This window comes from Pseudophryne corroboree, chromosome 9, assembly GCF_028390025.1.
Source record: "Pseudophryne corroboree isolate aPseCor3 chromosome 9, aPseCor3.hap2, whole genome shotgun sequence".
In the NCBI taxonomy this organism is placed as follows: Eukaryota; Metazoa; Chordata; class Amphibia; order Anura; family Myobatrachidae; genus Pseudophryne; species Pseudophryne corroboree.
This window is the reverse complement of record NC_086452.1, coordinates 1,225,560-1,249,516: the sequence shown is the minus strand read 5'-3', so window position 1 is coordinate 1,249,516 and position 23,957 is coordinate 1,225,560. Positions and strand designations below refer to the sequence as shown.

General features: G+C 50.7%; 1 protein-coding gene across 2 annotated transcripts in view; it reads left to right on the top strand.

Moving 5' to 3' along the window:
- Positions 1-1,323: 1,323 nt before the first annotated feature.
- CC2D1B (coiled-coil and C2 domain containing 1B) overlaps positions 1,324-23,957 on the top strand; it is a 408,633-nt gene continuing 385,999 nt past the window's right edge. Inside the window, exon 1 of one of the 2 annotated variants that reach the window (XM_063938881.1) lies at positions 1,324-1,525. The gene's annotated coding sequence lies outside the window, so the exon portion shown is untranslated. The remainder of the gene's footprint in view (positions 1,526-23,957) is intronic. The other variant, XM_063938880.1, reaches the window with a different exon arrangement.

Genomic DNA, 23,957 nt, shown 5'->3' with positions numbered 1-23,957 from the left:
AGGTAAGGAGGTAGGTGCAGGCTAGTAGCAGGGCCAGTGACCGCACGAGTACACTGGTCCTTGCTACATATACATGTGGGCAGTATACACAGGTACAGCAGTATATACATGTGGGCATTACACACAGGTGCAGCGGTATATACATGTGGGCATTATACACAGGTGCAGCGGTATATACATGTGGGCATTATACACAGGTGCAGCGGTATATATACATGTGGGCATTATACACAGGTGCAGAGGTATATACGTGGGCATTATACACAGGTGCAGAGGTATATACGTGGGCATTATACACAGGTGCAGAGGTATATACATGTGGCATTATACACAGGTGCAGCGGTATATATACATGTGGGCATTATACACAGGTGCAGCGGTATATATACATGTGGGCATTATATACAGGTGCAGCGGTATATACATGTGGGCATTATACACAGGTGCAGCGGTATATACATGTGGACATTATACACAGGTGCAGAGGTATATACATGTGGGCATTATACACAGGTGCAGCGGTATATATACATGTGGGCATTATACACAGGTGCAGCGGTATATATACATGTGGACATTATACACAGGTGCAGCAGTATATACATGTGGGCATTATACACAGGAGCAGCAGTATATACATCTGGGCATTATACACAGGTGCAGCGGTATATATACATGTGGGCATTATACACAGGTGCAGCGGTATATATACATGTGGCATTACACACAGGTGCAGTGGTATATACATGTGGACATTATACACAGGTGCAGAGGTATATACATGTGGGCATTATACACAGGTGCAGAGGTATATACATGTGGGCATTATACACAGGTGCAGAGGTATATACATGTGGGCATTATACACAGGTGCAGAGGTATATACGTGGGCATTATACACAGGTGCAGAGGTATATACGTGGGCATTATACACAGGTGCAGAGGTATATACATGTGGCATTATACACAGGTGCAGCGGTATAGATACATGTGGGCATTATACACAGGTGCAGCGGTATATATGTGTAGCCCTTATAAATAAATAGCACGGGGCTGGTGGCATACCCTCCAACTGTACCTTTTTAATAGGTACAGTACCTTTTTTTCATGGTCTGTACCGATTTTTGGCTCTCCAAACTTCCATTGAAAGTATAGGAAAAGGGGCGTGACCACGCCCCCCCCCCCCCCCTTTACCCGCGGCCACTCCCCCTTTTCGGATTTGTACCGATTTTTCGGTGTAAAATGTTGGAGGGTATGTGGTGGTGTAGCTGGGGCCCCGCATGTACAGAGACAGGGGAAGAGGTGACATGAGGGGCCACACAGATCTCTCTGCTGCCTGACAGCTGCTGCTCACGTGACGCCTCCCTGACAGCCGGTCACATGATCTCACCGTCACGTGCTTTGTGACAGCGGCTCTCTACTTCCGGGAACGCTCCTGCCCCCGGCTCCCACAGGTACCGGCCCCTCCTCCGTGTCCCGGCGTCCAGCTCCTCATACACCCCTACCCCCTGATTTCCAGCGACAGGTGAGTGACTGCTGCTACTGGCCGGCCCCTGCTCACACTCAGTGTACAGCCCCTACTCACACTCAGTGTACAGCCCCTGCTCACACTCAGTGTACAGCCCCTGCTCACACTCAGTGTACAGCCCCTGCTCACACTCAGTGTACAGCCCCTGCTCACACTCAGTGTACAGCCCCTGCTCACACTCAGTTTACAGCCCCTGCTCACACTCAGTGTACAGCCCCTGCTCACACTCAGTGTACAGCCCCTGCTCACACTCAGTGTACAGCCCCTGCTCACACTCAGTGTACAGCCCCTGCTCACACTCAGTGTACAGCCCCTGCTCACACTCAGTGTACAGCCCCTGCTCACACTCAGTTTACAGCCCCTGCTCACACTCAGTGTACAGCCCCTGCTCACACTCAGTTTACAGCCTCTGCTCACACTCAGTTTACAGCCTCTGCTCACACTCAGTGTACAGCCCCTGCTCTCACACAGTGTACAGCCCCTGCTCACACTCAGTGTACAGCCCCTGCTTACACTCAGTGTACAGCCCATGCTCACACTCAGTTTACAGCCCATGCTCACACTCAGTTTACAGCCCCTGCTCACACTCAGTGTACAGCCTCTGCTCACACTCAGTGTACAGCCCCTGCTCACACTCAGTGTACAGCCCCTGCTCACACTCAGTGTACAGCCCCTGCTCACACTCAGTGTACAGCCCCTGCTCACACTCAGTGTACAGCCCCTGCTCACACTCAGTTTACGGCCTCTGCTCACACTCAGTTTACGGCCTCTGCTCACACTCAGTTTACGGCCCCTGCTCACACTCAGCGTACGGCCCCTGCTCACACTCAGCGTACGGCCCCTGCTCACACTCTGCGTACGGCCCCTGCTAACACTCTGCGTACGGCCCCTGCTCACACTCTGCGTACGGCCCCTGCTCACACTCTGCGTACGGCCCCTGCTCACACTCTGCGTACGGCCCCTGCTCACACTCTGCGTACGGCCCCTGCTCACACTCTGCGTACGGCCCCTGCTCACACTCTGCGTACGGCCCCTGCTCACACTCTGCGTACGGCCCCTGCTCACACTCAGCGTACGGCCCCTGCTCACACTCAGCGTACGGCCTCTGCTCACACTCAGCGTACAGTCCCTGCTCACACTCAGCGTACAGCCCCTGCTCACACTCAGCGTACAGCCCCTGCTCACACTCAGCGTACAGCCCCTGCTCACACTCAGCGTACAGCCCCTGCTCACACTCAGCGTACAGCCCCTGCTCACACTCAGCGTACAGCCCCTGCTCACACTCAGCGTACAGCCCCTGCTCACACTCAGCGTACAGCCCCTGCTCACACTCAGCGTACAGCCCCTGCTCACACTCAGCGTACAGCCCCTGCTCACACTCAGCGTACAGCCCCTGCTCACACTCAGCGTACAGCCCCTGCTCACACTCAGCGTACAGCCCCTGCTCACACTCAGCGTACAGCCCCTGCTCACACTCAGCGTACAGCCCCTGCTCACACTCAGCTTACAGCTCCTGCTCACACTCACACTCGGTGTACAGCCCATGCTCACACTCGGTGTACAGCCCATGCTCACACTCTGTGTACAGCCTCTGCTCACACTCTGTGTACAGCCCCTGCTCACACTCTGTGCACAGCCCCTGCTCACACTCTGTGCACAGCCCCTGCTCACACTCTGTGCACAGCCCCTGCTCACACTCTGTGCACAGCCCCTGCTCACACTCACTCGGTGTACAGTATAGCCTGTGCTCGTACTCTGTAGGGAGTGTAGCCTCTACCTCCTCTTCGTATAGAGTATTATACGCTCAGTACATGCCCTGCGCCCTCACACGCTTGGTGTAGGCCTGCTCCCCTGTGTCGGGCCCCGTTTGGCCCCTGTGTGGGCCCCGCTCCCCTGTTACTATTTCCCTCACACTGACTGAACACCCGTTGCACTAAACATACATTTCTTCTCATTGTCTATTCCTGTTATTTGCACCTGATCATGTTCTATAGAGTATCCTTAGCATGAGCTGTTTTGTTTCATTGTTACTGTTGTGCGTCTCTCCTGTACATAGTGTGTGATCTCGCTATGTTTGGTTGTGCATCTCTCTGCGCCTATTTCCTTTCTTGGATACAGTTATACTTGGGTGTCATTGGGTGATTATTAGGCGTGGCAATGTTGTCCCATGAGGAGCTCTGTGATGAGTCATTGTTGTCTATTTTAGCCCATACATATACAGATGTGTGTCCCCATACATCCAACCTCGGTGCACCATGCAGTGTGAGTGGGCTATCAGGTCCCGCTTAACGCTGCTAAAGTTCAAGGTGTCTTTGTTGCCAAAATGCATCTTCATTACAACGCACTGTGACTAGGATGCATGATGAGACTGTGCTGATTAATACGCGACACTTGTATGTTGTGTGTGACTAGGATGCACGAGGAGACTATGCTGATTAATATGCGACACTTGTATGTTGTGTGTGACTAGGATGCACGATGAGACTGCTGATTAATACGCGACACTTGTATGTTGTGTGTGACTAGGATGCACGAGGAGACTGTGCTGATTAATACGCGACACTTGTATGTTGCGTGTGACTAGGATGCACGACGAGACTGTGCTGATTAATACGCGACCCTTGTATGTTGTGCGTGACTAGGATGCACGATGAGACTGTGCTGATTAATACGCGACCCTTGTATGTTGTGCGTGACTAGGATGCACGAGGAGACTGTGCTGATTAATACACAACACTTTTCTCTATCGTCCTAGTGGATGCTGGGGTTCCTGAAAGGACCATGGGGAATAGCGGCTCCGCAGGAGACAGGGCACAAAAAGTAAAGCTTTTTCCGATCAGGTGGTGTGCACTGGCTCCTCCCCCTATGACCCTCCTCCAGACTCCAGTTAGATTTTTGTGCCCGGCCGAGAAGGGTGCAATCTAGGTGGCTCTCCTAAAGAGCTGCTTAGAAAAAGTTTAGCTAGGTTTTTTATTTTACAGTGATTCCTGCTGGCAACAGGATCACTGCAGCGAGGGACTGAGGGGAGAAGGAGTCAACTCACCTGCGTGCAGGATGGATTGGCTTCTTGGCTACTGGACATCAAGCTCCAGAGGGACGATCACGGGTACAGCCTGGATGGTCACCGGAGCCACGCCGCCGGCCCCCTTGCAGATGCTGAAGACAGAAGAGGTCCAGAATCGGCGGCTGAAGACTCCTGCAGTCTTCAAAAGGTAGCGCACAGCACTGCAGCTGTGCGCCATTTTCCTCTCAGCACACTTCACACGGCAGTCACTGAGGGTGCAGGGCGCTGGGAGGGGGGCGCCCTGGGAGGCAAAATGATTACCTATAAAGGCTAAAAATACCTCACATATAGCCCTAGAGGCTATATGGAGATATTTAACCCCTGCCTGATTTCTCTAAATAGCGGGAGACGAGCCCGCCAGAAAAGGGGCGGGGCCTATCTCCTCAGCACACGGCGCCATTTCCTCTCACAGTTCCGCTGGTCAGGACGGCTCCCAAGTCTCTCCCCTGCACTGCACTACAGAAACAGGGTAAAACAGAGAGGGGGGGGCACATTTATGGCGATAATTTGATATAACAAAGCAGCTATAAGGGAGCACTTATTATAAGGCTATCCCTGATATATATATAGCGCTTTTGGTGTGTGCTGGCAAACTCTCCCTCTGTCTCCCCAAAGGGCTAGTGGGTCCTGTCTTCGTTAGGAGCATTCCCTGTGTGTCTGCTGTGTGTCGGTACGTGTGTGTCGACATGTATGAGGACGATATTGGTGTGGAGGCGGAGCAATTGCCAAATATGAGGATGTCACCCCCTAGGGAGTCGACACCGGAATGGATGCCTTTATTTATGGAACTACGGGATAGTGTCAACACGCTAAAGCAGTCGTTTGACGACATGAGGCGGCCGGACAATCAATTAGTGCCTGTCCAGGCGACTCAAACACCGTCAGGGGCTGTGAAACGCCCTTTGCCTCAGTCGGTCGACACAGACCCAGACACAGGCGATGACTCCAGTGGTGACGGTGACGAATCAACCGTATTTTCCAGTAGGGCCACACGTTATATGATTTTGGCAATGAAGGAGGCGTTACATTTAGCTGATACTACAGGTACCACTAAACAGGGTATTATGTGGGGTATGAAAAAACTACCTATAGTTTTTCCTGAATCAGAAGAATTAAATGACGTGTGTAATGAAGCGTGGGTTGCCCCTGATAAAAAACTGATAATTTCAAAGAAATTATTGGCATTATACCCTTTCCCGCCAGAGGTTAGGGAGCGCTGGGAAACACCTCCTAGGGTGGACAAGGCGCTAACACGCTTATCTAAACAAGTGGCGTTACCCTCTCCTGAGACGGCCGCACTTAAAGATCCATCAGATAGGAGGATGGAAAATATCCAAAAAAGTATATACACACATGCAGGTGTTATACTACGACCAGCTGTAGCGACTGCCTGGATGGGCAGTGCTGGGGTAGTTTGGTCAGAGTCCCTGATTGAAAATATTGATACCCTGGACAGGGACAATATTTTACTGTCGTTAGAACAAATAAAGGATGCATTTCTTTATATGCGTGATGCACAGAGGGATATCTGCACACTGGCATCACGGGTAAGTGCTATGTCCATTTCGGCCAGAAGAGCTTTATGGACGCGACAGTGGTCAGGTGATGCGGATTCAAAACGGCATATGGAAGTTTTGCCGTATAAAGGGGAGGAGTTATTTGGAGTCGGTCTATCAGATTTGGTGGCCACGGCTACAGCCGGGAAATCCACCTTTCTACCTCAAGTCACTCCCCCACAGAAAAAGGCACCGACTTTTCAACCGCAGCCCTTTCGTTCCTTTAAAAATAAGAGAGCAAAGGGCTATTCATATCTGCCACGAGGCAAAGGTCGAGGGAAGAGACAGCAACACGCAGCTCCTTCCCAGGAACAGAAGCCCTCCCCGGCTTCTACAAAAGCCTCAGCATGACGCTGGGGCTCCTCAAGCGGACTCGGGGATGGTGGGCGGTCGTCTCAAAAATTACAGCGCGCAGTGGGCTCACTCGCAGGTAGATCCCTGGATCCTGCAGATAATATCTCAAGGGTACAGGTTGGAATTAGAGACGGATCCACCTCGCCGTTTCCTGAAGTCTGCTTTACCAACATCCCCCTCCGAAAGGGAGACGGTTTTGGAAGCCATTCACAAGCTGTACTCTCAGCAGGTGATAGTCAAGGTACCTCTTCTACAACAAGGGAAGGGGTATTATTCCACTCTTTTTGTGGTACCGAAGCCGGATGGCTCGGTAAGGCCTATTCTAAATCTGAAGTCCTTGAACCTGTACATAAAGAAGTTCAAGTTCAAAATGGAGTCACTCAGAGCAGTGATAGCGAACCTGGAAGAGGGGGACTTTATGGTATCCTTGGACATCAAGGATGCGTATCTCCACGTTCCAATTTACCCCTCACACCAGGGGTACCTCAGGTTCGTTGTACAAAACTGTCACTATCAGTTTCAGACGCTGCCGTTCGGATTGTCCACGGCACCTCGGATCTTTACAAAGGTAATGGCCGAGATGATGATTCTTCTTCGAAGAAAAGGCGTATTAATTATCCCATACTTGGACGATCTCCTAATAAGGGCGAGGTCCAGAGAACAGCTAGAGATGGGATTAGCACTGTCTCAAGAAGTGCTATAAACAGCACGGGTGGATTCTGAATATTCCAAAATCCCAGTTAATGCCGACAACTCGTCTGCTGTTCCTAGGGATGATTCTGGACACGGTTCAGAAAAAGGTTTTTCTCCCGGAGGAAAAAGCCAAGGAGTTATCCGAGCTTGTCAGGAACCTCCTAAAACCAGGAAAGGTGTCTGTACATCAATGCACAAGAGTCCTGGGAAAAATGGTGGCTTCTTACGAAGCAATTCCATTCGGCAGATTCCACGCAAGAATTTTCCAAAGGGATCTGTTGGACAAATGGTCAGGGTCGCATCTTCAGATGCACCTACGGATAACCCTGTCTCCAAGGACAAGGGTGTCTCTTCTGTGGTGGTTGCAGAGTCCTCATCTATTGGAGGGCCGCAGATTCGGCATACAGGATTGGATCCTGGTGACCACGGACGCCAGCCTGAGAGGCTGGGGAGCAGTCACACAAGGAAGAAACTTCCAGGGAGTATGGACGAGCCTGGAAACGTCTCTTCACATAAACATTCTGGAACTAAGAGCAATATACAATGCTCTAAGCCAGGCAGAACCTCTGCTTCAGGGAAAACCGGTGTTGATCCAGTCGGACAACATCACGGCAGTCGCCCATGTGAACAGACAGGGCGGCACAAGAAGCAGGAGTGCAATGGCAGAAGCTGCAAGGATTCTTCGCTGGGCAGAGAATCATGTGATAGCGCTATCAGCAGTGTTCATCCCGGGAGTGGACAACTGGGAAGCAGACTTCCTCAGCAGACACGATCTTCACCCGGGAGAGTGGGGACTTCATCCAGAAGTCTTCCACATGCTGGTAACCCGTTGGGAAAGACCAATGGTGGACATGATGGCGTCTCGCCTCAACAAAAAACTGGACAGGTATTGCGCCAGGTCAAGAGATCCGCAGGCAATAGCTGTGGACGCGCTGGTAACGCCTTGGGTGTACCAGTCGGTGTATGTGTTTCCTCCTCTGCCTCTCATACCAAAAGTATTGAGAATTATACGGCAAAGAGGCGTAAGAACGATACTAGTGGTTCCGGATTGGCCAAGAAGGACTTGGTACCCGGAACTTCAAGAGATGATCACGGAAGATCCGTGGCCTCTACCTCTAAGGAGGGACTTGCTTCAGCAGGGTCCCTGTCTGTTTCAAGACTTACCGCGGCTGCGTTTGACGGCATGGCGGTTGAACGCCGGATCCTAATGGAAAAAGGCATGCCGGAAGAAGTCATTCCTACTTTGATTAAAGCAAGGAAAGAAGTAACCGTGCAACATTATCACCAAATTTGGCGAAAATATGTTGCGTGGTGCGAAGATCGGAGTGCTCCGACGGAGGAATTTCAACTGGGTCGATTCCTACATTTCCTGCAATCAGGATTGTCTATGGGTCTCAAATTGGGATCTATTAAGGTTCAAATTTCGGCCCTGTCGATTTTCTTTCAAAAAGAATTGGCTTCAGTCCCTGAAGTCCAGACCTTTGTGAAGGGAGTGCTGCATATACAGCCTCCTGTGGTGCCTCCAGTGGCACCGTGGGATCTCAATGTAGTTTTGGATTTTCTAAAATCTCATTGGTTTGAACCACTAAATAAGGTGGATTTGAAATATCTCACTTGGAAAGTGACCATGCTTCTAGCCCTGGCTTCTGCCAGGAGAGTGTCAGAATTGGCAGCTTTATCTTACAAAAGCCCATATCTGATTTTCCATTCGGACAGGGCAGAACTGCGGACTCGTCCGCATTTTCTCCCTAAGGTGGTGTCAGCATTTCATCTGAACCAGCCTATTGTAGTGCCTGCGGCTACAAGTGACTTGGAGGACTCCAAGTTACTGGACGTTGTCAGAGCATTAAAAATATATATTGCAAGAACAGCTGGAGTCAGAAAATCTGACTCGTTGTTTATATTGTATGCACCCAACAAGATGGGTGCTCCTGCGTCTAAGCAGACGATTGCTCGTTGGATCTGTAGCACAATCCAACTGGCACATTCTGTGGCAGGCCTGCCACAGCCTAAATCTGTAAAGGCCCACTCCACAAGGAAGGTGGGCTCATCTTGGGCGGCTGCCCGAGGGGTCTCGGCATTACAACTTTGCCGAGCAGCTACGTGGTCAGGGGAGAACACGTTTGTAAAATTTTACAAATTTGATACTCTGGCTAAGGAGGACCTGGAGTTCTCTCATTCGGTGCTGCAGAGTCATCCGCACTCTCCCGCCCGTTTGGGAGCTTTGGTATAATCCCCATGGTCCTTTCAGGAACCCCAGCATCCACTAGGACGATAGAGAAAATAAGATTTTACTTACCGATAAATCTATTTCTCGGAGTCCGTAGTGGATGCTGGGCGCCCATCCCAAGTGCGGATTATCTGCATAAATTGTACATAGTTATTGTTAACTTATTCGGGTTATTGTTGTAGGGAGCCATCTTTCAGAGGCTCCGCTGTTATCATACTGTTAACTGGGTTTAGATCACAAGTTGTACGGTGTGATTGGTGTGGCTGGTATGAGTCTTACCCGGGATTCAAAATCCTCCCTTATTGTGTACGCTCGTCCGGGCACAGTACCTAACTGGAGTCTGGAGGAGGGTCATAGGGGGAGGAGCCAGTGCACACCACCTGATCGGAAAAAGCTTTACTTTTTGTGCCCTGTCTCCTGCTATTCCCCATGGTCCTTTCAGGAACCCCAGCATCCACTACGGACTCCGAGAAATAGATTTATCGGTAAGTAAAATCTTATTTTATGTTGTGTGTTTGACTAGGATGCACGAGGAGACTGCTGATTAATAGGCGACACTTGTATGTTGCGTGTCACTAGGATGCACGAGGAGGCTGTGCTGATTAATAGGCGACACTTGTATGTTGCGTGTCACTAGGATGCACGAGGAGGCTGTGCTGATTAATACGCGACACTTGTATGTTGTGTGTGACTAGGATGCACGAGGAGACTGTGCTGATTAATAGGCGACACTTGTATGTTGTGTGTGACCAGGATGCACGAGGAGGCTGTGTTGATTAATAGGCGACACTTGTATGTTGCATGTGACTAGGATGCACGACGAGACTGTGCTGATTAATACGCGACCCTTGTATTTTGGGCGTGACTAGGATGCACGATGACACTGTGCTAATTAATACGCGACCCTTGTATGTTGTGCGTGACTAGGATGCACGAGGAGACTGTGCTGATTAATACGCGACACTTGTATGTTGTGTGTGACTAGGATGCACGATGAGACTGTGCTGATTAATACGCGACCCTTGTGTGTTGTGCGTGACTAGGATGCACGAGGAGACTGTGCTGATTAATACGCAACAGTTGTATGTTGTCTGTTTGACTAGGATGCACGAGGAGACTGCTGATTAATACGCGACACTTGTATGTTGTGTGTCACTAGGATGCACGAGGAGACTGTGCTGATTAATACGCGACACTTGTATGTTGCGTGTGACTAGGATGCATGAGGAGGCTGTGCTGATTAATACGCGACACTTGTATGTTGTGTGTGACTAGGCTGCACGATGAGACTGTGCTGATTAATACGCGACACTTGTATGTTGCGTGTGACTAGGATGCATGAGGAGGCTGTGCTGATTAATACGCGACACTTGTATGTTGTGTGTGACTAGGATGCACGAGTAATACGCAACACTTGTATGTTGCGTGTGACTAGGATGCACGAGGAGACTGTGCTGATTAATACGCGACCCTTGTATGTTGTGCGTGACTAGGATGCACGAGGAGACTGTGCTGAATAATACGTGACACTTGTATGTTGTGTGTCACTAGGATGCACGAGGAGACTGTGCTGATTAATACGCAACACTTGTATGTTGTGTGTGACTAGGATGCGCGATGAGACTGTGCTGATTAATACGCGCCCCATGTATGTTGTGCGTGACTAGGATGCACGAGGAGACTGCTGATTAATACGCGACACTTGTATGTTTGACTAGGATGCACGAGGAGACTGCTGATTAATACGCAACACTTGTATGTTGCGTGTCAGTAGGATGCACGAGGAGAATGTGCTGATTAATAGGCGACACTTGTATGTTGTGTGTCACTAGGATGCACGAGGAGACTGTGCTGATTAATATGCAACACTTGTATGTTGTGTGTCACTAGGATGCACGATGAGACTGTGCTGATTAATACGCGACACTTGTATGTTGCGTGTGACTTGGATGCACGAGGAGGCTGTGCTGATTAACAGGCGACACTTGACACTTGTATGTTGTGTGTGACTAGGATGGACGGGGAGACTGTGCTGATTAATACGCGACACTTGTATGTTGTGTGTGTGACTAGGATGCACAAGGAGGCTGTGCTGATTAATACGCGACACTTGTATGTTGTGTGTAACTAGGATGCACGAGGAGACTGCTGATTAATAGGCGACACTTGACACTTGTATGTTGTGTGTGTGACTAGGATGCACGAGGAGACTGTGCTGATTAATAGGCGACACTTGTATGTTGCGTGTGACTAGGATGCACGAGGAGGCTGTGCTGATTAATACGCGACACACGAGGAGACTGTGCTGATTAATACGTGACACTTGTATGTTGCGTGTCACTAGGATGCACGATGAGACTGTGCTGATTAATACGCGACCCTTGTATGTTGCGTGTGACTAGGATGCACAAGGAGGCTGTGCTGATTAATACGCGACACTTGTATGTTGTGTGTTTGACTAGGATGCACGAGGAGACTGCTGATTAATAGGCGACACTTGTATGTTGCGTTTCACTAGGATGCACGAGGAGGCTGTGCTGATTAATAGGTGACACTTGTATGTTGTGTGTCACTAGGATGCACGAGGAGGCTGTGCTGATTAATACGCGACACTTGTATGTTGTGTGTGACTAGGATGCACGGGGAGACTGTGCTGGTTAATACGCGACACTTGTTTGTTGTGTGTGTGTGACTAGGATGCACGAGGAGGCTGTGCTGATTAATAGGCGACACTTGTATGTTGTGTGTGACTAGGATGCACGAGGAGACTGTGCTGATTAATAGGCGACACTTGTATGTGACTAGGATGCACGAGGATGCTGTGCTGATTAATATGCAACACTTGTATGTTGTGTGTGACTAGGATGCACGACGAGACTGTGCTGATTAATACGCGACCCTTGTATGTTGGGCGTGACTAGGATGCACGATGAGACTGTGCTGATTAATACGCGACCCTTGTATGTTGTGCGTGACTAGGATGCACGATGAGACTGTGCTGATTAATACGCGACACTTGTATGTTGTGTGTGACTAGGATGCACGATGAGACTGTGCTGATTAATACATGACACTTGTATGTTGTGTGTGACTAGGATGCACGATGAGACTGTGCTGATTAATACATGACACTTGTATGTTGTGTGTGACTAGGATGCACGAGGAGACTGCTGATTAATACGCGACACTTGTATGTTGTGTGTGACTAGGATGCACGAGGAGACTGTGCTGATTAATACATGACACTTGTATGTTGTGTGTCACTAGGTTGGGGTTTGAAATGCTGGTGATCGGGATGCCGGCAGTCAGAATACCGACCGCAGCTTCCCGATTGTGAGAATCCAGGTAAGGGTGAAGGTAAGAATACAGTACTTACCTTCCCCCCAATGACCCCCTGGCCCTAATCCTCCTTTCCCACAGTCTAACCCTCCCCGGTGGTGCCTAACCTCTCCCTGACTTACGTCTCCGGCGGCCCGGCAGTGTCTTGTTCCGATAAGTGTTGTGATTCCGCTGCTGGTATATCGCCTACTGGGATCCCGACCGGATCCCATGTGACTGGGTCTGTCTATGGAGCAGAACAGAACTTGTATTTGAAAAAAGCTGCGGTTGCTACATTGTACATATTCAGAGACTCTGCCGCACACAGATATACGGTCTCAGTCTCCTCATGAGTCCTAGCCACATTGTACATATTCAGAGACTCTGCCGCACACAGATATACGGTCTCAGTCTCCTCATGAGTCCTAGCCACATTGTACATATTCAGAGACTCTGCCGCACACAGATATACGGTCTCAGTCTCCTCATGAGTCCTAGCCACATTGTACATATTCAGAGACTCTGCCGCACACAGATATACGGTCTCAGTCTCCTCATGAGTCCTAGCCGCATTGTACATATTCAGAGACTCTGCCGCACACAGATATACGGTCTCAGTCTCCTCATGAGTCCTAGCCACATTGTACATATTCAGAGACTCTGCCGCACACAGGTATATAGTCTCAGTCTCCTCATGAGTCCTAGCCACATTCCGTTGCAAGTAAGACATATTTGGATAAAAGGATGCCAGACGCTAGAGGAGTGTCACGTGACCTGGCGTGCCAAGAGGGGTTGTTTGTCTTGACTGCAGCAAAGATGTATGAGGACATATCTGTACAATATATTGTATATATGTGTAGGTTTGGGCCCTCCATTACTTGAAAGGTAGGTATTAGTGTAAAATAGTTAGTGTTGCACAAAGGGAGTTGTAGGGCTGGTGCTCGGCGCAAGGGCCGATGGAGGGCTGGTGCTCGGCACGAGGGCCGATGGAGGGCTGGTGCGCGGCACGTGGGCGGATGGAGGGGTGGTGAGCGGCCCGAGGGCGGATGGAGGGGTGGTGAGCGGCCCGAGGGCGGATGGAGGGGTGGTGCGCGGCCCGAGGGCTGGTGCGCGGCCCGAGGGCGGAGGGAGGGCTGGTGCGCGGCCCGAGGGCGGAGGGAGGGCTGGTGCGCGGCCCGAGGGCGGAGGGAGGGCTGGTGCGCGGCCCGAGGGCGGAGGGAGGGCTGGTGCGCGGCCCGAGGGCGGAGGGAGGGCTGGTGCGCGGCCCGAGGGCGGAGGGAGGGCTGGTGCGCGGCCCTAGGGTAGTGGAAGAGCATGTTGACAAGATTTTTTGAGAGATAAAATGTGGGAAGACCTCCTTTTTTATTTTTTACTGCATCTTGTACCTGGGGAACTTAATGATTTGATTTCAGTTCATTCTTATGGGAACTGAATTTTTGGCTTAAGAAATAACTGCGAGATGTGAGGAACACAGTGCGGGCTGCCGTGGGGCATAAAGGAAGGTGATAACACACCAGCCAATCAGCTCCTTAATGTCATTTTTCAAACCCATAATGATTGGCTGGTGCGTTATCACCTCCCACTTATCACTGCTTTATCCCTTCTCCAAGCGTGGGGCGTCTGCCCCGTTGGCCCAGGCGTGGGGCGTCTGCCCCGTTGGCCCAGGCGTGGGGCGTCTGCCCCGTTGGCCCAGGCGTGGGGCGTCTGCCCCGTTGGCCCAGGCGTGGGGCGTCTAGCGTTAGCTCCTTCCAGCAAGCCACTTCATTAGTGAATGATCTAATCGGGGAGGGGGGTGGTGGTTGTCACTGTTGTCTACACAATGTGTGTGTGTGTGTATATGATATATGTGTGAGTAGGGCGCAACAGTTTACAAAATAATTCTAGGATAGTAGTATAGCGCTTTTCTCCGTGTGCGCTCAGTCTTTCTACAACATTATACACAAACAAGACACACTACAATACAACGGACATGGGGGGTAATTCCAAGTTGATCGCAGCAGGATTTTATTTAGCAATTGGGCAAAACCACGTGCACTGCAGGGGAGGCAGATATAACATGTGCAGAGAGAGTTAGATGTGGGTGGGTTATTTTGTTTCTGTGCAGGGTAAATACTGGCTGCTTTATTTTTACACTGCAAATTAGATTGCAGATTGAACTCACCGCACCCAAATCTAACTCTCTCTGCACATGTTATATCTGCCCCCCCTGCAGTGCACATGGTTTTGCCCAATTTGCTTAAAAAAATCCTGCTGCGATCAACTTGGAATTACCCCCATGGTGCAGGGATTAGTATAGCCATTGTTGGTGCACTACATACAGTACACTATGCTTTTATATCTCATAACATTTGTGAGTATTTGGGCATACAGTATAATTTGTAATGTGTACATTTCTGAGACCTGAATACTGTATTCACAAATGTATTATCCCCACACAGGAGTTACGGTAGGACAACATGCCAGGATAACTAGGTTACCTTGAGGGGAATAGGCAATGCCTAGAAAAGACCACTCACAATGTTGCCGCGTACTAAAGCTAAGAGCAGCCGACAGATCCATGTATTGTTCATTCCAACCATGTGTGTACCAGGCGACGAATCTTGGGTGCACAACGAAGGTTGCAATGTGTGACATAACCCATACAAGGACTGAAATGTCACGCTGCAGGAGCTCGGGTACGCAGTATGTGGCGCTACAGGAGCTCGGGTACGCAGTATGTGGCGCTACAGGAGCTCGGGTACGCAGTATGTGGCGCTACGGGAGCTCGGGTACGCAGTATGTGGCACTACAGGAGCTCGGGTACGCAGTATGTGGCGCTACAGGAGCTCGGGTACGCAGTATGTGGCGCTACAGGAGCTTGGGTACGCAGTATGTGGCACCGCAGGAGCTCTGGTTCGCAGTATGTGGCACCGCAGGAGCTCTGGTTCGCAGTATGTGGCGCCGCAGGAGCTTGGGTATGCAGTATGTGGCGCTGCAGGAGCTCTGGTATACAGTATGTGGGACCGCAGGAGCTCGGCTTCGCAGTATGTGGCTCCGCAGGAGCTCGGGTACGCAGTATGTGGCACCGCAGTATGCCTGGTACGTAGTATGTGGCGCCGCAGGAGCTCGGGTACGCAGTATGTGGCGCCGCAGGAGCTCGGGTTCGCAGTATGTGGCACCGCAGGAGCTCGGGTACGCAGTATGTGGCGCCGCAGGAGCTCGGCTTCGCAGTATGTGGCGCCGCAGGAGCTCGGCTTCGCAGTATGTGGCGCCGCAGGAGCTCGGGTACGCAGTATGTGGAACCGCAGGAGCTCGGGTTCGCAGTATGTGGCGCCGCAGTATCCCTGGTACGCAGTATGTGGCTCCGCAGGAGCTCGGGTACGCAGTATGTGGGACCGCAGGAGCTCGGGTACGCAGTATGTGGAACCGCAGGAGCTCGGGTACGCAGTATGTGGGACCGCAGGAGCTCGGGTTCGCAGTATGTGGCGCCGCAGGAGCTCGGGTACGCAGTATGTGGAACCGCAGGAGCTTGGGTTCGCAGTATGTGGCGCCGCAGGAGCTCGGGTACGCAGTATGTGGAACCGCAGGAGCTCGGGTTCGCAGTATGTGGCGCCGCAGTATTCCTGGTACGCAGTATGTGGCGCCGCAGTATCCCTGGTACGTAGTATGTGGCTCCGCAGGAGTTCGGGTACGCAGTATGTGACGCCGCAGTATCCCTGGTACGCAGTATGTGGCTCCGCAGGAGCTCGGGTACGCAGTATGCCTGGTACGTAGTATGTGGCGCCGCAGTATCCCTGATACGCAGTATGTGGCGCCGCAGTATCCCTGGTACGCAGTAGGTGGCGCCGCAGGAGCTCGGGTACGCAGTAGGTGGCGCTGCAGGAGCTCGGGTACGCAGTATGTGGCGCCGCAGGAGCTCGGGTACGCAGTATGTGGCGCCGCAGGAGCTCGGGTACGCAGTATGTGGCGCCGCAGGAGCTCGGGTACGCAGTATGTGGCGCCGCAGGAGCTCGGGTACGCAGTATGTGGCGCCGCAGGTGCTCGGGTATGCAGTATGTGGCACCGCAGTATCCCGGGTACGCAGTATGTGGCGCCGCAGTATCCCTGGTACGCAGTATGTGGCGCCGCATTATCCCTGGTACGCAGTATGTGGCGCCGCATTATCCCTGGTACGCAGTATGTGGCGACGCATTATCCCTGGTACGCAGTATGTGGCGCCGCATTATCCCGGGTACGCAGTATGTGGCTCCGCATTATCCCGGGTACGCAGTATGTGGCTCCGCATTATCCCTGGTACGCAGTATGTGGCGCCGCATTATCCTTGGTACGCAGTATGTGGCGCCGCAGTATCCCTGGTACGCAGTATGTGGCGCCGCAGTATCCCTGGTACGCAGTATGTGGCGCCGCAGTATCCCTGGTACGCAGTATGTGGCGACGCAGTATCCCTGGTACGCAGTATGTGGCGCCGCATTATCCCTGGTACGCAGTATGTGGCGCCGCATTATCCCTGGTACGCAGTATGTGGCGCCGCATTATCCCTGGTACGCAGTATGTGGCTCCGCATTATCCCTGGTACGCAGTATGTGGCGCCGCATTATCCCTGGTACGCAGTATGTGGCGCCGCATTATCCCTGGTACGCAGTATGTGGCGCCGCATTATCCCTGGTACGCAGTATGTGGCTCCGCATTATCCCTGGTACGCAGTATGTGGCTCCGCATTATCCCTGGTACGCAGTATGTGGCGCCGCAGTATCCCTGGTACGCAGTATGTGGCGCCGCAGTATCCCTGGTACGCAGTATGTGGCTCCGCATTATCCCTGGTACGCAGTATGTGGCTCCGCATTATCCCTGGTACGCAGTATGTGGCGCCGCATTATCCCTGGTACGCAGTATGTGGCGCCGCATTATCCCTGGTACGCAGTATGTGGCGCCGCATTATCCCTGGTACGCAGTATGTGGCGCCGCATTATCCCTGGTACGCAGTATGTGGCGCCGCATTATCCCTGGTACGCAGTATGTGGCGCCGCATTATCCCTGGTACGCAGTATGTGGCGCCGCATTATCCCTGGTACGCAGTATGTGGCGCCGCAGTATCCCTGGTACGCCGCAGTATCCCTGGTACGCAGTATGTGGCGCCGCAGTATCCCTGGTACGCAGTATGTGGCGCCGCATTATCCCTGGTACGCAGTATGTGGCGCCGCATTATCCCTGGTACGCAGTATGTGGCGCCGCATTATCCCTGGTACGCAGTATGTGGCGCCGCATTATCCCTGGTACGCAGTATGTGGCGCCGCATTATCCCTGGTACGCAGAATGTGGCGCCGCATTATCCCAGGTACGCAGTATGTGGCGCCGCAGTATCCCTGGTACGCAGTATGTGGCGCCGCATTATCCCGGGTACGCAGTATGTGGCGCCGCAGTATCCCTGGTACGCAGTATGTGGCGCCGCAGTATCCCTGGTACGCAGTATGTGGCGCTGCAGTATCCCTGGTACGCAGTATGTGGCGCCGCATTATCCCTGGTACGCAGTATGTGGCGCCGCATTATCCCTGGTACGCAGTATGTGGCACCGCATTATCCCTGGTACGCAGTATGTGGCGCCGCATTATCCCTGGTACGCAGTATGTGGCGCCGCAGGTGCTCGGGTACGCAGTATGTGGCACCGCAGTATCCCGGGTACGCAGTATGTGGCGCCGCAGTATCCCTGGTACGCAGTATGTGGCGCCGCAGTATCCCTGGTACGCAGTATGTGGCGCCGCAGGTGCTCGGGTACGCAGTATGTGGCACCGCAGTATCCCGGGTACGCAGTATGTGGCGCCGCAGTATCCCTGGTACGCAGTATGTGGCGCCGCAGGTGCTCGGGTACGCAGTATGTGGCGCCGCAGTATCCCTGGTACGCAGTATGTGGCGCCGCAGTATCCCTGGTACGCAGTATGTGGCGCCGCAGGTGCTCGGGTACGCAGTATGTGGCGCCGCAGTATCCCTGGTACGCAGTATGTGGCGCCGCAGTATCCCTGGTACGCAGTATGTGGCGCCGCAGTAAGTCTTGTAATCCTCATAACCTGAGCGTATTGTGGCTCATGCTGCCAGATCGGTGAGCGCCAGATGGGAATTGTGCACGGTTGACCTCCTCATCCAACTTTACACATTTTTTTATGTTTTTGGGGTGAAAATGCCTGGGTGCAGCTTTGGCTGAGTGTCTCCTCCCTCAGGGAATCTTTGTGTCGGACTCTGGGCTGTATGTGTAAATTGATTCTGATTGGTTCCTGGGGGCTGATAGGATGTGGAGGGGGCGGTCTTCACTCTAGTTTACTTTTATGTTGTAGCATAGTGCCGTCTACACCCCATGGTTGGGTCCCCCAGATGGTTTCAGAGAAAGAGTTACCAAAGATCCTCTTCTGCACTACCTACCTACATTCATTTATTAACACCATGTTGCTTGTTTTAAAAGGGAAAACGTTTTGTCATCCATTGCATGCACTATATGTGTTTGTGGATAACGTTTGTTAGGAATATTGTGCAGATAGACATTATGTGGATAACGTGGTGTAACCCAACTACCAGTGAGAAGACACAGGCGTGTAGTGTAGTTGCAGTGTATCACAGAGGTGCAGGTAGACATTATGTGGATAACGTGGTGTAACCCAACTACCAGTGAGAAGACACAGGCGTGTAGTGTAGTTGCAGTGTATCACAGAGGTGCAGGTAGACATTATGTGGATAACGTGGTGTAACCCAGCTACCAGTAAGAAGACACAGGCGTGTAGTGTAGTTGAAGTGTATCACAGAGGTGAAGGTAGACTTTATGTGGATAACGTGGTGTAACCCAGCTACCAGTAAGAAGACACAGGCGTGTTGTGTAGTTGAAGTGTATCACAGAGGTGCAGGTAGACTTTATGTGGATAACGTGGTGTAACCCAGCTACCAGTAAGAAGACACAGGCGTGTAGTGTAGTTGCAGTGTATCACAGAGGAGCAGATAGACTTTATGTGGATAACGTGGTGTAACCGTCCTACCAGTGAGAAGACACAGGCGTGTAGTGTAGTTGCAGTGTATCACAGAGGAGCAGGTAGACTTTATGTGGATAACGTGGTGTAACCCAGCTACCAGTAAGAAGACACAGGTGTGTAGTGTAGTTGCAGTGTATCACAGAGGTGCAGGTAGACTTTATGTGGATAACGTGGTGTAACCCAGCTACCAGTAAGAAGACACAGGCGTGTTGTGTAGTTGCAGTGTATCACAGAGGAGCAGATAGACTTTATGTGGATAACGTGGTGTAACCGTCCTACCAGTGAGAAGACACAGGTGTGTAGTGTAGTTGCAGTGTATCACAGAGGTGCAGATAGACACTATGTGGATAACGTGGTGTAACCCAGCTACCAGTAAGAAGACACAGGTGTGTAGTGTAGTTGCAGTGTATCACAGAGGTGCAGGTAGACTTTATGTGGATAACGTGGTGTCACCGTCCTACCAGTAAGAAGACACAGGCGTGTAGTGTAGTTGCAGTGTATCACAGAGGAGCAGATAGACATTATGTGGATAACGTGGTGTAACCCAGCTACCAGTAAGAAGACACAGGCGTGTAGTGTAGTTGCAGTGTATCACAGAGGTGCAGATAGACTTTATGTGGATAACGTGGTGTAACCCAGCTACCAGTAAGAAGACACAGGCGTATAGTGTAGTTGCAGTGTATCACAGAGGTGCAGGTAGACTTTATGTGGGTAACGTGGTGTGACCGTCCTACCAGTAAGAAGACACAGGCATGTAGTGTAGTTGCAGTGTATCACAGAGGTGCAGATAGACACTATGTGGATAACGTGGTGTAACCCAGCTACCAGTAAGAAGACACAGGCGTGTAGTGTAGTTGCAGTGTATCACAGAGGTACAGATAGACATTATGTGGGTAACGTGGTGTAACCGTCCTACCAGTGAGAAGACACAGGCGTGTAGTGTAGTTGCAGTGTATCACAGAGGTGCAGGTAGACTTTATGTGGATAGCGTGGTGTAACCCAGCTACCAGTGAGAAGACACAGGTGTGTAGTGTAGTTGCAGTGTATCACAGAGGTGCAGATAGACACTATGTGGATAACGTGGTGTAACCCAGCTACCAGTAAGAAGACACAGGTGTGTAGTGTAGTTGCAGTGTATCACAGAGGTGCAGATAGACTTTATGTGGATAACGTGGTGTAACCGTCCTACCAGTAAGAAGACACAGGCGTGTAGTGTAGTTGCAGTGTATCGCAGAGGAGCAGATAGACATTATGTGGATAACGTGGTGTAACCGTCCTACCAGTAAGAAGACACAGGCGTGTAGTGTAGTTGCAGTGTATCACAGAGGAGCAGATAGACATTATGTGGATAACGTGGTGTAACCCAGCTACCAGTAAGAAGACACAGGCGTGTAGTGTAGTTGCAGTGTATCACAGAGGTGCAGGTAGACTTTATGTGGATAGCGTGGTGTAACCCAGCTACCAGTGAGAAGACACAGGTGTGTAGTGTAGTTGCAGTGTATCACAGAGGTGCAGATAGACATTATGTGGATAACGTGGTGTAACCGTCCTACCAGTAAGAAGACACAGGCGTGTAGTGTAGTTGCAGTGTATCACAGAGGAGCAGATAGACATTATGTGGATAACGTGGTGTAACCCAGCTACCAGTAAGAAGACACAGGCGTGTAGTGTAGTTGCAGTGTATCACAGAGGAGCAGGTAGACTTTATGTGGATAACGTGGTGTAACCCAGCTACCAGTAAGAAGACACAGGCGTGTAGTGTAGTTGCAGTGTATCACAGAGGAGCAGATAGACTTTATGTGGATAATGTGGTGTAACCGTCCTACCAGTAAGAAGACACAGGTGTGTAGTGTAGTTGCAGTGTATCACAGAGGTGCAGATAGACTTTATGTGGATAACGTGGTGTAACCCAGCTACCAGTGAGAAGACACAGGTGTGTAGTGTAGTTGCAGTGTATCACAGAGGTGCAGATAGACACTATGTGGATAACGTGGTGTAACCCAGCTACCAGTAAGAAGACACAGGCGTGTAGTGTAGTTGCAGTGTATCACAGAGGAGCAGGTAGACTTTATGTGGATAATGTGGTGTAACCGTCCTACCAGTAAGAAGACACAGGCGTGTAGTGCAGTTGCAGTGTATCACAGAGGTGAAGGTAGACTTTATGTGGATAACGTGGTGTAACCGTCCTACCAGTAAGAAGACACAGGCGTGTAGTGTAGTTGCAGTGTATCACAGAGGAGCAGATAGACATTATGTGGATAACGTGGTGTAACCCAGCTACCAGTAAGAAGACACAGGCGTGTTGTGTAGTTGCAGTGTATCACAGAGGTGAAGGTAGACTTTATGTGGGTAACGTGGTGTAACCCAGCTACCAGTAAGAAGACACAGGCGTGTAGTGTAGTTGCAGTGTATCACAGAGGTGCAGATAGACTTTATGTGGATAACGTGGTGTAACCCAGCTACCAGTAAGAAGACACAGGCGTGTAGTGTAGTTGCAGTGTATCACAGAGGAGCAGATAGACTTTATGTGGATAATGTGGTGTAACCGTCCTACCAGTAAGAAGACACAGGTGTGTAGTGTAGTTGCAGTGTATCACAGAGGTGCAGATAGACATTATGTGGATAACGTGGTGTAACCGTCCTACCAGTAAGAAGACACAGGCGTGTTGTGTAGTTGCAGTGTATCACAGAGGTGAAGGTAGACTTTATGTGGGTAACGTGGTGTAACCCAGCTACCAGTAAGAAGACACAGGCGTGTAGTGTAGTTGCAGTGTATCACAGAGGAGCAGGTAGACTTTATGTGGATAATGTGGTGTAACCGTCCTACCAGTAAGAAGACACAGGCGTGTAGTGTAGTTGCAGTGTATCACAGAGGTGCAGATAGACATTATGTGGATAACGTGGTGTAACCGTCCTACCAGTAAGAAGACACAGCCGTGTAGTGTAGTTGCAGTGTATCACAGAGGTGCAGATAGACTTTATGTGGGTAACGTGGTGTCACCGTCCTACCAGTAAGAAGACACAGGCGTGTAGTGTAGTTGCAGTGTATCACAGAGGTGCAGATAGACTTTATGTGAATAACGTGGTGTAACCCAGCTACCAGTAAGAAGACACAGGCGTGTAGTGTAGTTGCAGTGTATCACAGAGGTGCAGATAGACTTTATGTGGATAACGTGGTGTAACCCAGCTACCAGTAAGAAGACACAGGCGTGTAGTGTAGTTGCAGTGTATCACAGAGGTGCAGATAGACATTATGTGGATAACGTGGTGTAACCGTCCTACCAGTAAGAAGACACAGGCGTGTAGTGTAGTTGCAGTGTATCACAGAGGAGCAGGTAGACTTTATGTGGATAATGTGGTGTAACCCAGCTACCAGTAAGAAGACACAGGCGTGTAGTGTAGTTGCAGTGTATCACAGAGGTGAAGGTAGACTTTATGTGCCTTTTTGCAGATGACACAAAGGTATGCAACAGGGTAGACACACCAGGTGGGGTAAAACAAATGATTGAGGATCTAGGTAGACTAGAGGAATGGTCAAGAGTCTGGCAATTACAGTTTAATGCCAAAAAATGCAAAATCATGCACTTGGGTCTCAAAAATCCTAAAGCTAAATACAGTATTAATGGCACTATACTGGAAACTACTGAGGAGGAAAGGGATCTAGGAGTCACTATTTCAGATGACTTAAAGGCAGGTAAGCAATGTAACACAGCAATGAGGAAGGCTAGTCAGATGCTTGGTGCATTGGGAGGGGAATCAGCAGCAGAAAGAAAGAAGTAATAATGCCACTGTATAGGTCATTGGTACGGCCTCATCTAGAACACTGTATTCAGTTCAAAAGGATATTAATACATTAGAAACTGTACAAAGGAGGGCAACTAAAATGGTGCATGGCCTACATCACACAACATACCCAGAAAGACTAAGAAATCTCAATATGTATAGTTTGGAGCAGAGAAGGGAAAGGGGGGACATGATAGAAACTTTCAAATATATCAAGGGTTTTAACAAAGTCCAGGAGGGAAACATTCTCCAAATGAAGAGAAGCAATAGGACACAAGGACATGCACTGAGACTGGAGGGGGGGAGGTTCAGGGGAAATTTGCGGAAAAATTATTTCACAGAAAGGGTAGTGGACAAGTGGAATAGCCTCCCATCAGAGGTGGTAGAGGCTAAGACAGTAGAGCAATTTAAACATGCATGGGATAGACATAAGGATATCCTT